We start from the raw sequence: 23,513 nt of genomic DNA, 5'->3' as shown, positions 1-23,513 counted from the left end.
ATCACTTGAACACCATGTAGCCTGACATACATCCTCCTTCTGGATGAATATCACCACTTCACTTGATCATGCCCTCTAAACTTAGTCCCAGCTGTCTTGTTATTTGTCTTCATATCACTAATTATTAACTTCAATGGCTTATTGTTATATTTACTTGTCTAATATTCAATTATCTCAATATGTTGTAAATGCTGCAACTGAAGAGCCATGTTGGTTTTCTGTATTATCTTCAGTCCATTGTGTAGGACAATATCTGGAACAAGCAGGCACCAAATAAATATATGTGGAATAATAATTAAAAAAAAAGAATGGTCTTACAATCCTACTGTTTTGGATATTTTTAGACACTATTCGCTCATTCATTTATTAAAGCAAATTTTACTGAACACATATGAGGCAATTGGAATGCATCAATAAATAAGGCAGATAAAAAGCACTGCCTCTTTGTATTTGCATTGCCTAAGGGGAAAGAGACCATAATAATAAGCAATAAATAAATAATTTTATAGTCTGTTAGAAAGTGATAAGTGATTATGGGAAAAAAAGGAAATATAGACTAGCATAGTGTGAATTAGAAATTTTGGACCAGGGCCCAGGGAAGGTTACTGTATTAAAAGATAGAAATGCCAGGTTCATTCCTGGGCTTTGCTACTGACTAGCTTCATGACTTCATTTTTCTAAGGTACTTCTGCATAATTAGATATTCAAAGATCTACTCTGAGGTACTTGCAACTATGATATTCTGTCCAAGCTAAGCAACTTTCCTAAAGAGGATAAATCAATTACATTAATGATTATTACAACCTAAAAATATAAATGGGGGCATCAGATTAAATTTAAAAACAAATTGGCTTTGATAATATACTTATAAAACACATTAACTATTGTTTATGATTCAGTACTCATTTTATTCATTACCCAGAATCTCTGCATATGAAAATGTAAGTTAACTGTGTCATAGAATTTCTGCAGTTATTAAAAATAATACAGTGATAAACACGAAGGAAATCATTTCACCATAGAACATGAACAAAGTAACATTTTATATAACCTTGTTATATTTATGATGTTATATAACGCAGGTTTGCTCGGTTTTTTGGAATACAAAATTGTGACGTAAAAAACGTTAGATATTCATAGTCTCGGTTTAATGTGCTGGATGTACTGCCTGTCTACACTTCTCCAGGTGGTTCTTCAAACTAAAGCTTAACTACTTAAAAAATTTCAAATATGACAAATAGCTCTTTGAAGTTGACTTTTGTGCGTGTGTCAGAGAAACACAAGACGGAACATAAATAAAAACAACTCATAGAAACAAGGTTTAAGATCTGACATTTCTAAGCAGCAGGTTTCTTCTGTCCTCAGGGAGATAAACAAAACTATTGAAAACCCCATTAGGTATATTTATAGCCCAGGTTTAATGTCTGGGATGTAAACTAAGATGCCAGACTGCCAGCTACCAACTTGGGATGGAAGAGACAGCTTCTCAGAGTGAACATTTTCATCCTTTTCTCATCAATATTCCAAAGACATGGCACCTTAATCTTTTATACAGTGCAGGGGGAGCCTTCTTTTAGATTACTTCCCATGAAAAATTTTATTTTTTATAAAACATTGTCTGGGGAAAATTCACTAACCAATTTTCTGTTATACTTACTTATTCTTGGATATGGGGAGAGAGGGCTGAGAATGCAGTGTTCAGATCTTTTCATGGCTCCTCAAATGGAAAAGAAACCTGTGAATCAATAACTAATCCTGAAGGAAATGTACCAATCAGCTGTTCTTGGAAGAACAATTACAGCTACTGGGAGATAGGTGAAAGCCAAAGATGATCTGATAAGATGTTTCCAATAATTGTCGGGAAAGAGTCTCTGAAACAGACTTTTCATATAGTGTCAAGAGGTCAAGCTGGGATGAGTTACCAACTGAATGTTTGTTCCCTGGGAATTCATATGCTAAAACTCCAATCATAGGTGTGGGTACATTTGTAGTAATTGAGGTGAGATGAGGTAATAAGATGGCGCCCTGATCTGATGGGATTAGTGTCTTTGTAAAAGGCACCAGAGAGCTCCCTCTCTCCCTGTCTCCATGCAGGTGAAGAAGAGGTCAAGTGAGCACACAGTGAGAGGGCAGTCACCTATAAATCAAGAGGCCTGAGAGTGAAAGCTACTTTGCCAGCACCTTGTGGCTTTTCAGCCTCTAGAAATGTGGGAACTAAATTGTTTAAGTGACCGAGTCTGTTGTGTCTTTGTGACAGCAGAAGCAGACAAAGACAGTATATGAGTTACAGGGAGAACAACGTCATTGCTATAGAAGCAAACTCTCTATGTTATATTCTAGGGTGGAATTGACTGCTTTGAGAGAAATGCTGAGTTCACTGTCATTAGAGGTCAAGAAAAAAACTGAGCTCCTTGGGTGGGTTTTTGGTATGGATGGGAATCTGGCTCAACTACATAATTGGATTAAATTGTAGAGTTTTATTCTTTATTTTTTAAAAATTCCATTTATTTCTTTGAAAAAGAGAGTGTGCTTCGACGTGGATAGAACTGGATGGTAATATGCTGAGTGAAATAAGTCAATCGGAGGACAAACATATGGTCTCATTCATTTGGGGAATGTAAAAAATAGTGAAAAGGAATAAAGGGGAAAGGAGAAAAAATAAGTGGGAAATATCAGAGAGGGTGATAGAACATGAGAGACTCCTAACTCTGGGAAATGAACTAGGGGTGGTAGAAAGGGAGGTGGGCGGGGGGTGGGGGTGACTGGGTGACGGGCACTGAGGGGGGCACTTGATGGGATGAGCACTGGGTGTTATTCTATATGTTGGCAAATTGAACACCAATAAAAAATAAATTTAAAATAAATAAATAAATAAATAAATAAATAAATAAATAAATAAATCATCAAAAAAAGAAAAAGAGAGTGTGATCGAGAGGGGAGGGGCAGGGAGGAGAAACAGACTCCCCACTTAGTAGGAAGCCTGACCTGGGGCTCCATCCCAGGACGCAGGAATCATCACTTGAGCTGAAGGACTGAGGCACCCAGGCGCCCGTAGAGTTCTATTCCAAAGTTGAATAAAATTCTTGAGTACTGTGAACTTAACTGGCAATGTGGACCAGGGAATATATTTATAAGACAAGTGTTAGTCACTACAATTGTGTAAATTTAAAATGTAAGAAAAAAAAAAAAAAGCAGTAAAAGAGACTAAGGAAAAGCAGTGAGTTCCAACGTTGGTGGAAGAGATGGCATTGAAAAAGAGTAAGAAATGACACTGATGAAAAAAAACCCACAAAAATTGTAAGATATTTAGTGATAGAGGCAGGATTGTCTGGATTTCTTTGAGTTGATTAACAACTGGCCATAGTAATGGGTGGGGGGGAAAAGATTACTATTATTTTGCTGTCTCATATAAACCTTAATGTTTTTCTGTTTCCCTTCACTTTTTTTTTTTTTTTTTTTTTTTAGGTGAGGGTTCCATATATCTATTTAAAGGCATCCTTTGAGGGGCACCTCGGTGGTACAGTCAGTTAAGGGACTGACTCTTGGGTTTGACCCCCCCACAAAAAAATTAAATCTTTAAAAATGTCCTTTGTGATCAAGTCCCATGGATATAGGCAGATTAAAAGACACTGATCCCAAATTAGAGGGGTTTTTAATATTTCTAGTAACCACTGTAGCAGAAGAGATTCACTTAAAAATATTTGGTCACTTCTAAACACTATGTAAGTAATAGCCTTAAACATACCTGAGCAATAATACACTTTTTTTTTTTCTGTTTTCCAAATACACTAGAAATTTAACAATTTTTTTTCTCTTCCATTCAAATTTCTTTTCTTTTTAATGCACTCCTTGTAATCATTATCTTTATGCTGAATTAGTATTTGTCTCAGGAACACTTTTAATATAGCAAGAAAAATAGCCTAGAGAATTCTACTACCCTGTGGATTAAACTAACAGTCCAAGAATCTTGATAAGTAAGCAAAATTCACATTCAGACACAATTTACATATTTATTAGCCTTTGTATAAGCAGATACCTTTAAGTCTTAACTTCTTATGCACAAGTTGCCAGCTACTTAAAATTCTTTGCAGCTGTTATGTGACAACTAAGAAATAAAATATTTGACCTTTTGTTTAGAAAGCTGTGAATAAGAATACAGCATTACAAGACATTTTTCAGCTGCGATGTTTAACAGGCAAAATTTGGTTCAAAGGAATGTTTGGCAAAGGTTTTTACATTCTGTCTTTACATTGGCAAAGGCAGAAATCAGAGGACTGGTTTCTACAGATTCTATACGCCAAGCCCTCAGCAAGTGAATGTGAAATCTGGTGTAGAAGACTATCAAGTGTACTTTCCCATTTAAAAGAACGAAGTATTTTTTTTTTTCTTTTTATTACTACATTTGTCTGCAAACAAGGCTAATTAGATATTTGAAAGTTTAGGTTTTTCCTCTTTGGTATTCTTACAATCAGACTCATCAGGACTTTTTCAATCATCATCTGCAATTTCTGTTTGCGATTTTACATTCTTCTAATGCAGCTTTCACCTTGCTGCCATGGAAATCTTTCAAAAACACAAGTTTAATTGTTTTATTGCCAATTTCAAACAATTCAATATCAGCCATGGGAAAAAACCCACACTTCAGCCCATCCTATAACTGGGCGTGTTTGTATATGTTAAACTTGGTTCATGACTATTTCTTCACTCTCTGTCTCTTTTTTTTTAATTTTTTAATTTTATTTTATTTATTTATTCATGAGAGAGACAGAGACAGGCAGAAGGAGAAGCAGGCTTCATGCAGGGAGCCGAACGTGGGATTCAATCCCGGGTCTTCAGGATCACACCCTGGGCCAAAGTTGGCACCAAACCGCTGAGCACCTGGGCTGCCCCTCTTCACTCTCTTTAGTCTGCTTTCTACTCAGGGTAGCCCAAGATCAGGTTATGATCTTGAGGTTCTGAGATCAAGCCTCACATGGGGTTCCCTGCTCAGTGGGGAGCCTGCTTCTCCCTCTGCCCTCCCCCTCAACTCATGCTCCCTTGCTTACTTGCTCTCTTTCTCTCTCTGTCTCATAGTTCTTAGAAAGCACCACATTGTTTCACATTACTTTTTGCCTCAGACAGCATAGCTCCTGCTTCCTAAACCCCTTCCCTTACTGCACCATGAATGGCCTCGAAAATAGGCTAGGATATTCTAATTACCTTTCAAATTGTATTTCAAAGGCCCATTTATTTATTTCAGGTATGTTGAACACCTTTCTTCTGCGAGGTAAAATTATTCAAACCAACACAGGACCCTCCTGAACTTTGTAAAATTTTCTGCTATAATACCTCTATCTAGCATTTTATTAGACTGATTTATTTTCACTGTCTAGGTGCCTCTTTAAAACGGGTGACTCTCAAGAGTTGAGGGTTATATAAGAAAATTTTTATTAGTGACAGATGATAGACATGGGGAAGGGGCATCAAATTCAGAGGTTTAATTATCTTTACTAATACATATGCCCCTTATGTGAAACCAATGTGAGCCAAGGAAAGGGTCTTTTTTGTCTCTTTATAACCAGTACTCAGCAAAATGCCTAGAAATTATAAGCTGCACAAAAATACTTTCTGCATAAGTGAATGGATGCTTTCTCATGAGAAGGGAACAAAAATATCCTGAGTGTGTGCATTTTATTTTTTTCTTCTTCCCTTTTCCTTAAATTTTAAGTCCTAAGAGGGAGAGTAATCTTTACATTAATTTGCATAAACATGGAGGAAAGGCTTCTGTGTGATTATAACTATAATTGTATATAACTTAATTTTATATATGTGCGTGTTTGTCTAATGTATATTCATAGACCTAGTAGAGTCTGAGCTCCTTTACTCCTAAAAGTAAACATGTCTGTTTTACTTATCTTTGTATTTTCCAATTTTTAGCAGAATATCAAATAGGTGCTCAACAAATGCTCATCGATTAAATGAATGCATTTGTGGATATGGATGAGAAAGAACTAATATTTTAAGAGCTGCCTCTATTTTCATCAGTTGCTCTAGGAGTGAAGACAATGTTCATCTTTGGAAAGACAGCTTCCTTTATTAAAGAAATGAAAGAGCACACACACATGTAAAAACACACATAAACACATGTACACCCTCAAATGTGCCTTTGGGGTATGCAGAGGCAAAGTCCAGGCTAGGTTTTGTGGTCTAGAGAGAAGGATAAATTGCTCTGCACATTAAAATACCATGATTGTTGTTGTTTCACCATTAAGACTGAGTTCAAGGGCTTTTTGCTCATCTTTATTTAAATAAGCCTGACTATAATTTTTGGCATTTGATGCTTGCTCCATAAATTCTTGTTATCTTGAACTAAATTTATTGACCTAAACTGATTTACAGTCCAACAAACAGCAATATCAATCCTTTGTATATTTCTAAATTTACATTTGCATTATCATACAACTACAAAAACCAAGAAACCTCTTGAGACATCAAACAGTAAAGGCTTACACAATACCAGAAGTGTTAACTTAAACCCAAAAGATTATTTTCGTATCTGGATCGAAAATGCTCAGAAAGCCACATTACAATAACTTCCTGTCATATTACTATGTGCCAAATGTGGTCTTAAAAATAGTTTATAAACATCATCACATTTTATCTTAGAGGCCAATGTTATTCCCGTTTTACAGACAAGGAAATTGAGGCTCATAAAGTTTAAGAGTCTATCACAAGATGGCACCTCTAGCAGATTTGCCCAATTCTATACCATACTGCCTTTCCCCTAGGTTGGTAATATCTTGCAGCGCTGGGTTGAAAATAAAACCACAAATTTAGTGCCTTGACATTAATGAAGACTCTCTCTCCTCTGCTCCTGAAAATATATATTGCCTGTTCGAATTTGGAGGCGAAGGGGGAAATGGAAGAGCAGACAGGATTTTAAAACCATTTGTGTGCATTTAATTTTTTGTTTGATATTTGTATTGAATTTTGAGTAATAATTTTTTTAAATTTATTTATGATAGTCACAGAGAGAGAGACAGAGACAGGCAGAGGGAGAAGCAGGCTCCATGCACTGGGAGCCCGACATGGGATTCGATACCTGGTCTCCAGGATCGCGCCCTGGGCCAAAGGCAGGCACTAAACTTCTGCGCCACCCAGGAATCCCTGAATTTTGAGTAATAAATTTAAAAAAAATTGTGCTTTAGATGTATTTTACATTTATATAGGGTAATTGCTTCTTCATCTTAAATATGTAGACATTTCAGAAAATTTGATCACTATTCTTTCTCCAGTTAGTCATGCCCCAACAGATGTTTTTAAATGATAAAACTGGCTTCATCAACCTCATTAACATTAGTATTTGAGAAATCAGTGCCTTTAATATATCTAAGGCTAAACCACAGCTAATTGTTGTATTATGCAAAATTGCTAGGCACTCCAAAATTCCCAACAGCTTTAGGAAAATAGTGAGCAGTATGCCCAGAACTCTTTCCAGGCATTTTTAAGGCAAAATTTACTCCTTTTTTTTTGCAATGTTTAATATGAAGTACATATCTTTTCTCCTCAAATAACTAAATAACTTTATTCTTAAGTTACCTTTCTTTCTTTTCCTTCCTCTCTATCCTTACATCTTCATAGGGAATTTAGTTACTAGTGAATAAATGCATAGGATCTGTTATGTCTTATCTATTTGCACACCTTAATCCTAAAAGTTACACTTAGCAAACTTAGTCTGGCTGGCTGAAATTAGAGCTCTATGTTATGTCTTAATGAATGATAATAGTAATTCTAATAAGATCTTAATCAACGTATTAGGCATATTAATGTTAGGGGTTTTAGTTTCCTTTTGCTGAACACAACTTTGTAAGCAAGATAATGTCTGCTGAACAATGTATAATCTCTGATTGGACAGTGTACCTAATCAATAATATCATATACGATTATGTCAGTTCCATCTGTTGACATTCATTCAATCAATTCATTGTAGACATACTGTTGAACACAATCAACCAGCCATTGTTCTAGGTTTGGGACATAGAGCAAAGAAGGGAACAGATGAAGCCTCTGCCCTGGAGTTTACATGGTCCTGTTTGATGATAACATGAATAGGAACAAACTCCATTTTATCCCTTGCTTCTATCAGTTATCCTTATCCCCCAGCTGTTTTTCTCACAGAATTAAAACAGACCTCAGCAGACATTCTTGATATTTCAATCATCGTAAATTAGACATTAGCAGGCAGACCGGGTCACTCAGCAGTTTAGTACCGCCTTCAGCTCAGGGCGTGATCCTGGGGTCCCAGGATCAAGTCCCACCTCGGGTTCCCTGCATGGAGCCTGCTTCTCCCTCTGCCTCTCTTTCTCTGTGTCTCTCATGAACAAATAAATAAAATCTTAAAAAAAAAAAATTGGACATTAGCTTACCAAGGAAGTTTTAACATGGCTGAAGCCAAAATGAATGTCACAAAAGAGTCAATTTACATCTCAGTAGGCCACATGTATGTGTAGAAATGTGAAGGGCATGCATCTCATGTATCTATAAGTATCTCCTGTCAAACTAAATATTTTGAAGCAAAACTGCTCTGGTAGTAAGTATTGAGTCTATAGCTTTTGAAACAGGATCATACAACAGAAGGCTTTTTCATGGTCTGCTCTCAAGCAATCAAAGTATCAGCAGATAGATTAGCTAGAAACTTATGTTCCACACTGAATAAAGTGCAACTAATTTAAACATCTCCACATGTGTCATCTGTTTGTTTGTTTGTTTGCTGCAATTATCTAACTAAAAGAGAAGGATTTGGCCTGAATTATCCTGATGATTAAATCAGTTATATTGTTAATCCTTATATCTGGATAAATGGTTCTTAAGTGGGGCTGTTTTGCTTCCAGGGGAAAGTAGGCAACATCTGTAGACATTTTCCAGATTATCAAAACTGGGTGGATGCTAGTGGCATCTAGTGGGTGGAAACCAGGAATACTGCTACTTATTCTACGATGCATAGGATAGCACCCCCCAAACAAGAATTATCTGGCCAAAAATCTCAACAGCTCTGAGGCTGAGATACCATACTACCACTATAGATAGGGTGAAGAGAAAGTAAAGTTTTATCTTTCGGACATAATGTCATTCATTTGTGGGTAGGTTTGACAGATTTAGAAAATAAAAATACAGGATGGCAGTTAAATTTTTATTTCAAATAAGTCACTTTCTTTGAATAGTATAAATGTGCCACATGCACTGTTTGGAATGCAATTATACCAAAATAGTACTAGTTGTTTATGTGAAATTGAAATGTAACTGTGTATCCTGTATTTAATCTTGCACCCTATTTGTGGAGCAGCCAATAATTACAGACAATGGCTTTTGTATGCATAGTATAGACCTTACCATTTTACTTGTCTATCAATGCTGCATTGAACACATCTCAGCCATATATATGCCTCACTTAGACATAATACAACCTGAGATATAGTTTTGGATCAGAAAGTAATTGGTGACAAAGAAGATGGCCGATTGGAGTTAGCAAAATTAGAGAAAATTAATAAAATCAGTAATTTTTTTCAGGAAAAAGGAGTGTCTCTCAAATATTCAGGTAATTTTCATCAGAAATAAGTGGTAGGTCCCTGAATTATGATGAATCTCATTATAAGAGGGTTTATGGGAGTTTGAGATATGCATGGTTTTACTAAATGTATATGGTCTTGACAAATGATATCACAGTGGAATAGTCCCTCTCTCAAGAATTATTATATAAAAGTGAGATAGATGATAAATATTAGTTGAAACTTCCAGACTACATTAGAATCCTAGAGGAGGTCTTCCCAGCACTTGCTCTGTGAAACAAATATTCATGCCTTCCTTGTTCCTGGGGCTTTACTTGTCTCTGTTAAGAGATACTCTTTTATCCTTTCATGACTGAAACCGAATTCTTTGGGTTTGGGGGAGTGTTGGATCTGGATGGTTCTAAGCTAAATTCCTCTTGGAAAACTGTCTTGAAGAGATGTGGCCCAATTTCAGTGATTCGTCCCAGAGGCATCCAATGATGGTTGATTATATTGTGTGAAGTCTGGTCCTCTTTTCTCTGTGGAACAATCCGGAAGAGCCGTTGCAAGCTCTAAGACCCTGGAGAATCAGCAAAATACTCCTTCACGGTGGCATTGCAATCCAACACTTGCTTCTATTCATTCTGACTTCCTTTCCTTCCCTGCACAGTTGATCCCAAGGGACTTCTCAATAAACCTCCTGGTTGCAAATATCCATCTCAGACTTTGTTTCCCTGGTGGCCAAATCAGGGGTCAGATAGGTTGTTTTTGCCAAGGGCCTGACTAGTAAAATATAGAGATTTGCATATTTTTGCTGTGTTTTAGTAATTTGTGTCTGTGTGCCTACATACACAGATACACGGACACATACACAGATATACGTTTTTGTTTGCATATCAGAGAATGAGACACTTCCCTGTTTTTATTGTGGGCCTAGAAAAAAGGTTTGAGCAGGTCTTTGTCCTGTCTGTATAATAGGTGATAGAATATTTTAACTTTCTTTTGATTTCCTAGTGAATCAAACCATTCTTATTGTGCATTAACCACATGCTTAATGTACTTTACCAGGCACTGTGTAAAATCCAAGCTATGCATCACCCAAATAATAATTGAGAGAAAAATTTTTTTATTTTATATTTAGTTTTATTTGTAATAATATATTTATTGTGTATTATGGTTAACAGGTGCTTTCCCATGCTTTTTTCTCACTGTATTCTAATAAAATAGTGTGAGCTGGACAGCATTAACCATTTTTCTTTGCAAAGGAATAAACTGAGACTTGGTAGGATTGATCATCTTGCCCAAGATCACACAGGTGAAATGTCTTAGAATCAGGGACCTCTGGACTCCTGGGATTTCTACTGTATATCTGACACAAGAATAGGCCACTTTAGAACCAAATCTGCTCTGCTCATTTCAGCAGCACATAAACTAGACCCAAATCTGCTGCCCATCTTGGGATTTTAGACCTGAATCGGCTACTGGATTGTGGAACATTTTTGTTCAGGGAGTGATGAGGATAAGATATCATGAGATACCATGAGATGGGTGCCAAAAAGGGAAAATTAAACAGGGAAACTTTGAAAAGGCTTAATTCTATGGCCAAACTTAGCAGTTAAAATGTTCTAGGACTGCTAGGACCTGACATGTAGTGTCTCAGCCCAAGAATCACAACTGAGAAAGCTTGAAGCATAGAATATGACATAGCTAGAGATTATCTATGGGGCTAATACCTAACAGAACTAAATAACTATTTATAGAAATAAACAATGAATATATTTAAGGTAGATGTACAGATCCAGCCTGATCTGATGATTTGGTGAAGTCCCGTGTCCTTCAATTTCTGGAAGAAATCAGGCTTGTGGTTGGCCCTATTATTACACAATAAAGTGTTTCCCAGCATTGATGACTTGAGTCTCCTGGTAATGTTCTCACTTGAGTCTCAAATACACAGGGGGTATGCTGAAGAGTTGGGTGCAAAGAAGTGTGATGTTGGCACTAGATTTATAATATTAGGGGTAGTGTTGGGAAACGCGCTTAAGGGCTCACATGTCCAACACCCTGCCTGAGAATGGACCTTGTGACTGCTACAATACAGCCACTCCTAGACACAAGGCTTTGTCTTACCATCACCTCCGTTCCACAGAATTCCTCCAGCAGAAAAAAATCTAAGTATTAGTTGACTCACTGATTTATTCTTTTGATCTGCTCTGACTTAACTATAAGATTCTTGAAGGCAACTATGTATCTTGAAGAAAATATTTAAGTATGCTGTCCCTTCCTTACAGTAGTCAGTTTATAAATCTGGTTAAAAAGGCCTACTGACACAGAACGAGGTCTTAAATAATTGGAAAAATTCAGATAGGAGAGACCACTGGAATAGGTGTTTGTGATGACCAAATGCACAAGTAGGTTTGACCTATACTAAAAATGAGACGGGAAATAATCTGATTAGAAATCATGCAGACAGTAGATTTAAGGGAGGCAAAAATTAATTAGGAAACATGTGACCATATTATTCAGGGTTTTGATGTCATAAAGAGGGTTTCTTTCTTTTTTTTTTTAAGATTTTATTTATTTATTCATGAGGGACACAGAGGGAAGGCAGAGAAATAGGCAGAGGGAGAACAGACTCCTCACAGGGAACTTGAAGTGGAACTTGATCCTGGAACTCCAGGATCACGCCCCCAGCTGAAGGCAGACGCTCAACCCCTGAGCCACCCAGGCATCCCTAGATTAATTCTTTTTTTTTTTTTTTTTCCTCAGAAAGAGGGTTTAATGTCGTTGGACAAGAGAGCCAAAATAGTTACTGGATAGAGAAGTGACCATATTAATTAGGAAGCATGTGACCATGCAAGGGAGCTTAAGGAAAAACCATCATTTGTTTTTAAGTAAAATCAAAAAAGATTCAAGAAATATCAGCATAGAACATTCAAATACTATGGAAGCCATTTGTTATTTATGAAGAGTTCATATTATAACATTTAAAAGACACAAATATCTTTCTGTTCTTTAGCATTAAATTCTAAATTTCACATCACTTTTTTTGGAAAACTACAATTTAATTCTATGAGATTGACTACAATTTTATAAAGTATGTAAAATCTGCAAAAAAAAAAAAAAAAGGAATATACCTCTGACTAATGCATCTTTAGAGACAAATCAGAAGATGTGGAACATAGTTTTCTAAGGTCCTGAAATGCCTCCAAGTTCCTTAAATTGTCAAGTATGCAGCTATCCAATATTTTCTGATTTATGCTCAATTTTTCAAAAAGATGTATTTTTGCCTGATGGTTAAGAAAAGATAAATGACTATGCATTTTACAATGATGCCTATTAAAACGAGGCTTCAATGATGTCAGATAAAAGTCTTCTTTCATTTTTAGCAGAAAAAATACAGATCTGAGATAAAGAGTTCATCCAGTTTATGTTTCAAGGCAATCACATAACTGTTGATTTTGGTTGGTATAATATTTTGTTGACAATTAAGTGTTATCAGTTTATACCTTCGCCATATAATTTACATTTTTTTCTCTCCAAATGGGCACTCGTGGTTATTTGATGTGTCTTCTCCCATATATATCTGTCTATAACTATTTGATCAGAATACTTCTCTCTCCCATTCAGGTACTAATCAGGCCTGACCATGCTTAGCCTGTGAGATCAGATGAGATGGGGCATGTTTAGTGTGATATGGCCATAGATGATGAGCAGTGAGCAATATATGGAACCGTGGCATTACTATACTGTACACTTGAAACTAATATAATACCATATATTAACTACAGTGGAATTAAAAAAAAATCTCATGGTTTATACTGTGTTCTTTGCTCAATATATCCTATGAAATTTTGTGGATGGATGACATGGTGGTGAATTATCTGAATACAATCTCAAATCTCTGAAATTTTCACTTGAGTCGAACCATTGAAGAATGTCTTACACATCCTCTGCCCTTCTTGTCCACATTTATATCATTTCAATGCCATTATCAAATACTAGACTCAAGACATGCTCCCCATATCACTTTCATCAGAATAAATTTTTCGTTTATATCAACTTCACTCCTATAGCACTTTGTCTGAATATTTATGGAACTATTTATGCACACCTGCCTTATATTATTAGCAATTTATAAATAATTACTTAATCTATTAACTTATGGATCCTTGTGATATTAGAGAAGTGGAGATAACGGATTGATTTTTAATTTATCACAATGTCTTAGACATCTAACTTGAACATCCTAAGCTATCAATAAATCTTTACTGAATTGAATAAAATGTCTTAAAGCCAATCTTGATAATTTTGTTTTGAGGAGAAGTATTGACTTTGACAGGAGAAATCCTATCATAGATGTGATTTCAAGAAAAATTGTATATGGTGGACAGCAACAGATCAAAATATAATTTCTGTCACTTGATTTGTAACCCTGGCAAAATTACCTAGGGGACACAAAACACACCAGATTCAGCATATTTTTATTTTCCATCATGGAAATATGTGATGTTTAAAAATGACCACTCATGGATGTTAGTTTTGCCATTGAAAAAATTAGAAAAATCATAATATCTAATTTTTTTCTTCACGGATCAATGTGAATACCAGCCAAGGTAAAATGAGTGTAACCACAGGTATTGTAATATTTGAAGATATTATTAGAACTGTTTCCTATTTCATGATCTATTGTGTTGGATTTAATACACCTTGCCTTATGTAACTTTTAAGATTAACGTAACAATGGTCTTTGAGTGCTTTGTAGATTTTATTTTAAAATCGATTTTATTTTTAAATAAATTTAAAATCTTATCGTGTGTGTGTGTGTGTGTGTGTGTGTGTGTGATTTGTGTTTCCTCCCTTTTGTCCTGAAAAGTTTATATGGTGGCTTCTTTTAAGTTTACTTTTTTTTTCCCCATGATCTTTAAACATGATACAAATCGTATGTAATCATAACATGTGAAGAGAAAATACTTATCACATGACTGCTACTTCAAACGAAAAGAAATAGAATAAATATGAGTCAGCATCTCAACATAATAGTCACTGGTCACCATCATATTTTGGATATTATCATTGAGAAACAACTACTGGACATCTCTTGTGTTTGAGCAACTAGATGTCCTCACATAAATGAAATAACACAATACTGCTCTTGAATATTTTCAGAAAGCTGCACATTTATATAAGCATATCTTACTAAAAATGTTAATCTTGTTCAAAACTGAAGAATAGTTGAAAACCTTCAGGCTTATTTCATATGGAATAAACTCAGTAGGAATTCTTCTGTTATCCCATATGACATTGCAATGGTCTTAGACAAAACTTTTCAAACAGCCCAAATGATGTTCTTTATTTAGCAAAACTGATCATTCATTGCATAAAACCCTTAATTTCTGAAATACTTCATTTTTTTTCCAACTGGCAAATCAATTTTTAAAATTCTCATTCTCTGGCTTTTAGGTTCATAACAAACATAAGCCTTGTCTTCTATCTTTATTGCAATGGTCTTTCTCACACTGTCATTCCCAACCGAGAAATATTTGTTCCAAATGGCCCTGTCTTCAAAACTTTCTCTCTGTTTAATTTTGTCTGGCTTTATTTTTTATCTATTCTTATGGTTTAATTTGTATTCTCTATGTATCTTATCAAATTTTATAATCTCCGCCAAAAAAAAAACTCTCTTTAAGGTTAGATTTGAAATTTCAACTATTTGACATCACCTCAAATTTGACCCAATGGAACCTTTATCCAGGTGGAATAAACAATTATTTCCACCTCAAAACTGCCACTGCCTTTTCCATCTTCTTGCTTTCTCTTAATTATATGAGCGTTACCCTACATATCTTCAACATTTCTGATAAATTCTTGATATCAACATTTAATTTTTCCCCAGTGGTGGGAAAACTGATCTAATTATATAGATTCTGCCTCTGTACTATATCATGCATTTATTTCTTTCATGAATTTTTTGATCCATTCATCCATCTAAAAAATATTTATTTTTTCCTTTCTTTCCCATTAAATAAATTTCATTTGCAGTATGCTGAGACAGTCTTAGAGCCAGTCTCTATTTCTGCTTTTGATCATTATTTGAAAGCATCCTAAACTCAATAAACAAAAGTCAGTAAATAATAATGTCTTACAAATAACAGTATAAAACAATAATACCAGATACCTGGGTGCCTCAGTGGTTGAGTGTCTGCCTTTGGCTCAGGTCATGATCCTGGGGTCCTGGGATCAAGTCTCACATTGGGCTCCTGCGAGGAGCCTGCTTCTCCCTCTGCCTGTGTCTCTGCCTCTCTCTCTGTGTCTTTCATGAATAAATAAATAAAATCTTAAAAAAAAAATTCTACAACATAAAATAGTTCACACCACTCTCAGCAATGTCTGATATTGGTCACTCAGGCAGCATGACTGAGATGTAGGAGGCTAGCCAGTCCAATATCATCTTCTAGGAGCCCATCTAAGGGCCAGTGTCAGCATGATACTGAAGAGGACAGTGACCCCAGCAAGCCCAATGACATCTCTCAGAAGCCACCACCTTCACCTTCAGCCACCAACATTCCCAGTTTGGCTCTCTCATTGCCTCATTTTCACGTGCCATGCTGTGTCTGGTCCATCGTGCTATAGTTGTATCTGCAGTACCATCATTCCCTGGACCCCAGTGGCTCTCATGGTGCTGTCCCTGACTCAGTGATTGCCCCCATGCTGCTCATCATCCACTCCCTCAAGATCAACATGGTGCCCATGCCTCCCTCAACCCCTCCTACTATGGTACCTAGCCCTCCCCAATGACTGTGTCAACAGCCTTTTTGCCCGCTTCACCTTTGGCACTGATCTTAGCTCCAGCCCCAAAGCCCACTGCTAATCTCTGCCTCCCATGGGAGGGGTGCCTACTTCCAAGATATTGAAGAGAAAGAAGAGTCTCATGCTGGAGGTGGAGTTCATACCCAAAAACAAGGCTGCTGTCTTCAAAATCCAGGTGCCTAACACGCAGGGTAAGACAGGATGGAAACTGAAAGGACAGGTGCCAGTCTTCACCCTCCAGCTCTCAGATCAGTCCTCTGCCATCATGGAGAAGGTTTCTGAAGCCACAGGCGTGCCTGCAGGGAAAGAGGAGCCGTCCTAGGAGGGCAACTTCACCAAGGATTCCAACCTGCTGGCTTACTTCAACATGACCAATGACCCAGTCATCTATTGCTCCTCAGGGAGAAAGGCAAGCAAAAGAAGTAGGTGAGAGAAAGCTGCCATCCAGTCCCAGTTGTTTTGCTTCTCTTGTCCCCCATGCCCTCCCCCAGACCCAGGAGACCCTGCCTGCGCATTTATTTCCCTCTTACTAAGTTTGGAAATTCAAATCATCCTGCAGGGTTTCCTCCCCACTCCCTCCTGACATTAATAAGAGAGCAGACTTTCTAAGCACTCTGCTCCCCGTGGTCTCTGGAATGCCTTTGCATTCGGGTTTTAATTTGAGGGGATTCATTTCTAAGCCCTTGAGGAAATGTGAGCCCAAGGATGTCCTGCAGGATTGTGTCATTGTGCCAAGGGGCACCTGGATGATGAAATATGATTGTTACGGTCGTTGTTTTGTATCTTGCCATGGGCTGTCTTATAAACCTCTTGAACCCTTCTTGTGAAAACAAAACAAAACAAAGTCATATCATTCTCTAATTGACAAACTTAATGATTTCCTGTTACTTTTCAGCTTAATATAAAAGCCTTATATTGACAACTCATGGTCCATAACATTGAGTTAATTTATCTGACCAAATTTGTTTCCTAGTGCACTAGTATATATAATCTATGTTCCTACAAAACTAGAGGATTCCGTGGTCCTGAACACCGCTTGCAAGTCTGTGGTCATAACAATGTTTTCTCTAATTCATCACCACTACCCATCTGCATCTGTCAAAGCTTATCTCAAATGCCATCCTGTTTAAAGATTGCTTTTGCACTTCCCTTAACTCAATGGTATCTCTTTTCTTAGATAGCCCTATAAATCTTTATTTTTATATTTCTCTCTGAACTTATCATAATCTAGGATTTTCAAACTGAAATTTTGGGAGCTGCGGGTTCCCTCAGACGTGCTTCAGGCATTGTGTTGGAGGACCAGGGAGAGGAGTAGGTGGGTAAAGGTTCAAATTTTTAAAACCCAAGCTTGAATCAAAGGCTTATGTTTATTTTTAATATCGTATTTTTCTGCATGACACATATTTTGGAAGGCAATGTTTCTATTTCTCGAAAAGAAAAGACCTTGTTTCATTTTAGTTATTTTGGATACTCATCTAGCAGGAATGCACTTATATTGCAAATTTGTTAAGAGAAGGAGTTCTATTGCATTCCCTTTGCTTTCTGCTCCCTCCCCAGCCCCTAGAGGAGTAAAATAATGGAATGTTATATAATCTGGCTGTTTTTCCATGAGTATGATGAGAAGAAGACACGTATTTCTAAATATGGACCATGATTCATCTAGGAAAGCTGAGTTGAATCAAAAGGCTTTTGTTATTCACAGGGAGGTCGTTCAACATAGCAGTGGTTCCAGCATGGTCTCCAGAGACAATGTGTTTTCAGATCGTAGCCACCAGCCACCAGCTAAGTGATCATAGAAATTCCACGTTATCTCTCTGGGCCTCAATCTCTTCACTGGAAAACAGGGGGTGATAATATAAGTATCTACATCACACATAGCTGATACAAAGAATAAGTGAGCTAAAATACTTAAAGCTCTTAGAACAGTGTCTTATACTGTACATGGTGTGTTAGTTATCATCATGTGTAGCGTATATTTCCATTTACATAAATGTAGCATATACTTACGTGGTATATTTATTTTCGTTTATTAGTGTGTACTTGTCATCTCTATCCTATCATCATCTGAATCCTTTTCCTATGCTTGATGAACTCCCACCTGTTAAAGACCAAAAGCTGACTTATAATATAAGAGAGTGAAAGGCTTTGTGTTTATACATTCTGCTTGGGCAGGTGTGTAATGTAAGCTTCAACAATCAAGACGAGTCACTCAGTGGTTTGAAATGGGAGCTAATGATGTAAACAAGGAAAGTGGAGAATCTCTTTGGATCGTGGTGCCAATGACAGAAGTCCTGGTATATGATATCCAAGGGCATCTGGTAGTGGCAGAGGAAGATTGTTGTAGCCAGGCATTAAGAGCCTCAAATTTATGAATTCATTTCAGCTTGATTCCCATAGCCTGGCCATTTCCTCTTCCCGAATGTTTTCAGAGCCCATTTCTCTAGCCATCCCAGTGGTAAGGGAGAAACACCAACTATGTAGACATAAATAATATTTACATATCAGCTTTATTGAGATATTATTCACATACCATGCACTTCACTACCTTCGAGCATATAATTCAATGATGTTTAGTATATTCACAGAATTGTGCAATAGCTACCACATTAATTTTAGAATATGTTTCATCGCCTCCAAAGGAAATCCTGTACCTAACAGCAGTCACCACTGCCACTTCCCCTCAACCCTAACACCTCCATCCCTACGCATCCACAAAAAATACTTTCTGTCTATACATTTGGCTATCCTCGATATTTCATGTACACGGAAGCACATAATATTCCCTATTTTGTGACTTGCTTCTTTCGCTTAACATAATGTTTTGAAAGTTCATCCATGTTATAGTTACTTTGCTTCTTTTTATTGCAAAATAACATGCGGTTTTGAGAATATACACTTTATTTTCTATTTCTCAGTTAGTGGATATTTGGGTTCTTCCCCCTTTTGGGAGATCATTTTGAGAACATTCTTTGAGATTTGTCCAGACTCCAAGTGGGCTCTTCTTAGCTGTTTTTCCCCTTCTGTTTTCCTTGGCAAACTAGCTAGCTTACAGCTCAGTTTGCTACACTGATAGAGCTACCAAACTAATTAGACTATAACTCAAAGTAAAAATAAATATCCATGAGCCTATATTAATATAGGAATAACTGAATGGATAAATAAGGAGGAAGGAAACATCTCCCATGCAGAATAATTTTTGTAAAAACATATATAGGCGTTCTACCTTCAAAGAGATGAAGCATAATTCTCCACTTTTTAAGTGTAAGCTGTGCATGGTGATTTACTTCCAAAAAGTATGGTAAGGAAAAGAAGGAGCACCTGGGTGGCTCAGTGGTTGAACGTCTGCCTTGGGCTCAGGTTGTGATACCGGGGTCCTGGGATCGAGTCCTACATCGGGCTCCCTGCTGGGAGCTTGCTTCTCCCTATGTCTCTGCCTTTCTCTCTGTGTCCCTCATGAATAAATAATTAAATAAAATATTTTTTAAAGAATGCCAGGTTTTTCTAAAGAGAACATTGAGAACAAGGTATTTGAGAAATGTTTTCTTATTGAACAAAATTGTGAGAAGATTTTGAATAGTTTGTATTTTCTTCTGGTAAAATTATCTTGCGATCTGAACCCACACTCATTCTGAACAAAGATCTGGGTAGACTGTGGCTGTAAAGGGCAGATGCATGTCAGTGTCCATTGTAGCTGGACACAGGCAGCCACTTGTCAGAGGTCTCAATCACCACCCATTCCTCATGCTTAAGTGATAGTGTGATAGAATGAAGAGTCACCAGGCTGAACTCCCACATCTTAGACTGGTGTATTCGAATTATCTCTGTACCCGCACTTTTCCCACTAATAAGATATAGGCTCTTTGTGGGAAGAGACCATATCTTATTTGATTTCTTGCCCTTTAGTAGGCATCGTATGATTTTTTTCCCCAGATTTTTTATTATGGTAAAATGAAAATAAGATAAAATTTACCATCTTAACCATTTTAAGTGTATAGTTTGGTAGTATTTAATACATTCATGTTATACAGCCATCATCAGCATCCATCCCTATAACTCTTTCATCTTGTAAAACTGAAACCCTATATCCATTAAGCAATAACTCCCCTTGCTTACCTCCCCCTAGCTCCTGGTGACCACCATTCTACTTTTGTCTCCATGATTTTGACTACACTGAATACTCATATAAGGGGACTTGTACAGTATCTGTTTTGTTTGTTTGTTTGTTTGTTTGTTTGTTTGTTTGTTTTTTGTGACTGGCTTATTTCACTGAGCATAATATCTCAAAGTTCATCTGTCTTGTAGCATGTGTCAGAATTCCCTTTCTTTTTACTTATCCATTCACTTGTTGATGGGTTGTTTCTGCATTTTAGCTACTGTGAATAATGAATACTGCTATAATACGGATATGCAAGTATCTCTTTGAGACCTTGCTTTCAATCCTTTTGGCTATATACCCAGAAGTGAAATTGCTGGGTTATACAGTAGTTCTCTATTTAATCTTTTGAGAAACTACCATACTGTTTCACACAGCAGCTGTACCATTTTGTATTCCCACCAATGGTATATAAGGGATCCAATTTCTCCACATCCAGAACAAAACATGCTATTTTCTGGTTGATTGTTTGTTTTTATTTTTTATTTAGTTTTATTTTCTTTTGATAAAAGCCATCGTTAGAGGTGTGAGGTGGTATCTTACTGTGGTTTTGGTTTGCATTTCTCTAAAATGATTAATTATGATAAACATCTTTTCATGTCCTTATTGGCCATTTGCTCATCTTTTTTTTTTTTGAGATATGTCTATTCTAAAATTATAGAATCCTGTATGTGTATAATAACTCTCTACAAGTGAATAAATGACTCATTAAAATTCTAGTCCTAATTTTCTGAACAATAGAGTTGTAGACAAATTTTCCATTGATAGTCTTTACATGGCAAGAGCAGAAGAAAAAGGCAATATTCAATATAGAAGTTTAACACGTAACTCATGTTGTTTACAATCTGGGAAATTAGAAGAAACATTGGGAGGCAGAGACGGGGGACCTAGTTTTCTTTTCATACTCATATTTTGAATATGTCAATCTTCTTTAAGTTTCAACTTCATCATTTGCAAACTTAAATTATTCACTTTCAGTTTTTTTTCAGACAAATTAACTAATTCTGCCTTTTTAATATTTCAGTTACAGTAGTTACTTTTAAATCAACCAGTTCTTAGTAATAAAGAATATTATGTAATAAAGAAGACATATGTAGTAAATAACATATGTACATATGTAGCATATATATTTATATACATGTATAATTGATATATCAATATTGATGTAGTAAATATATATCCTAGCCTTCTCATGTTTTTGTGTGTATATTGAATCTATCTACTACCTATATGAGAAAGAACTGCATTTCTTAATCATTTGATCACCGTTTTGAGAAGTTAAGCCTGATACAGATTGCTAATAAAGAAAAACTCAACTTTAAATAAATGCTTCTAAATTTACCAGCCTTTTCTAGAAGGCTGTGGATTTTTGCCAGGACATTCTTCTATGACTCCCTGATGATCTGAGAATGCCTCATGCCACTAATCAATTCACAAAATAGCATTTTGTATGAATATATCTCCTTTGTATTTTTTGCACTGTTATAAAAAAGATATTTCTATAATAAATGTATTTCAGTTATTTAATGAATCCATGCAAATTTGTTAGATTTTTCTTTTTACAAAAAAATAAGCCAAAATTATTTGACCATCACTTATCATATCAATATTTCATGTAAGTTATTGCCCAAAAATGTCTCAATATGAAGACTTTATTAATATTACAAAGCAGTTTTAAAGGAATTACTTTATTTGCTTAAAACATCCTGTTTAGATCATAAATTGTGCAATGTGCCATGAATTTTATACATTTAAATACACAGCTAATTTTCGCGTTGATTATAGTCCTGTAATGTTCTTTACTTCCTGGTCTTTTTACAAAGTCTGTTAATGTAGAAAGATGGTTTTTAAATAATTATCATACAGAGCATGTTCCATTAGCAGGATCAAGGTGTTCTGTTGCTGTAATTGAATAATGAGTCTTTCCCCAATTTGTAGAAAAAAAAATACTTAATGGAGACATTTTTTTAAGTGCTATGTTTTTCTACCAAATAGATTGTCTTAGAACATTGACTCTTGTATCTTATTGATCTTATATGTATATAAATGATATCGGGTACGCCACAAATTTGTGTATGTGGAATTTAAAATGTCTTATATTCATTATTTCAGTATTTTAATGGTGTTCCACAAATAGCACTGTGACTTTCAGCTGCTAGGCCAATTGAATAATTCTGAGAACCACTGATAGAAGTCCAAGTACTTAAGGAAAACAGAGGAAAATTATAAATGTGAAAAAATGAAATTAACATTCCTGGCTAATAAACTTCTTTGAGTGCCGTAAGATGTGCTAACCTATTTAGTATAATAGATCATTCACTGAGCACCCTGAAACATTTTCCAGTATGAGGTGTTTGTTTTTATTTTTTTAGAAATTACCAGCCAAACAGAGTGAATATTAAAGCTTAGTCTCTTCTTACTTGGATGAAAATGCTCCTCACGAAGAACCTTAAAACATTTATAAATGCTCATTTACCAAAAGTAATGGCAATTTAAATACTGAAGCAAATTTTATTTGAATACTTACAAAAAGGGCATTGTTTCTATACCCATAATGCTGCAGAGGAAGAGACAGAAACTTGCCTTCAGTGCTAAGGATAAGGATCTCTGTTTCCAGATCACAGAGTTACAATTGAAAGAGAGAGAGAGAGAAAGAGAGAGAGAGAGAGAGAGAGAGAGATAAAGAGAGGGAAGGAAGGATGGAAGGAAAAAAGGCAGGAAGGAAGGGAAAGAGAATCAAGTGTATAGAATAACATGGGATGGGAGTTCTAGAATATCACTCATTATTATCCATATTACAAAATGATGTCATATTTTTCACAATTTTTAAAGATTTTATGCATTTTTTTCTTTATTAGCTTGATTTTGACCCAATATTGAGAAGATGTTAAGAAGATAATGTCATTATTTGCATGATCAAGAAATAGAATATTCTTTCTTCACCATGCATGCCAAAGACATATAATTTGAAAAGTACAGACATCTATAAAAATTTCCTTACAATAGGGAATGCCAATAATATTAAATAT

At 36.0% G+C, this 23,513-nt stretch overlaps 1 long non-coding RNA gene across 2 annotated transcripts; it reads right to left on the bottom strand.

Annotated features, from left to right (window-relative positions):
* Positions 1-16,480: 16,480 nt before the first annotated feature.
* On the bottom strand, positions 16,481-23,209 carry LOC140610605 (uncharacterized). Of its 2 annotated transcripts, none has more exons than XR_012012196.1 (3): positions 23,012-23,209; positions 18,339-18,429; positions 16,481-16,627 (listed from the first exon to the last, which is right to left on the bottom strand). It is a non-coding gene; the product is annotated as an uncharacterized lncRNA (long non-coding RNA). The 2 variants fall into 2 exon arrangements; XR_012012197.1 differs by lacking the exon at positions 16,481-16,627 and adding an exon at positions 17,680-18,164.
* Between the last annotated feature and the right edge of the window lie 304 nt (positions 23,210-23,513).

The sequence above is a fragment of the Canis lupus genome, chromosome 2 (genome assembly GCF_048164855.1).
Source record: "Canis lupus baileyi chromosome 2, mCanLup2.hap1, whole genome shotgun sequence".
Taxonomy (NCBI): domain Eukaryota; kingdom Metazoa; phylum Chordata; class Mammalia; order Carnivora; family Canidae; genus Canis; species Canis lupus.
This window is presented reverse-complemented; position numbering and strand designations above follow the sequence as displayed.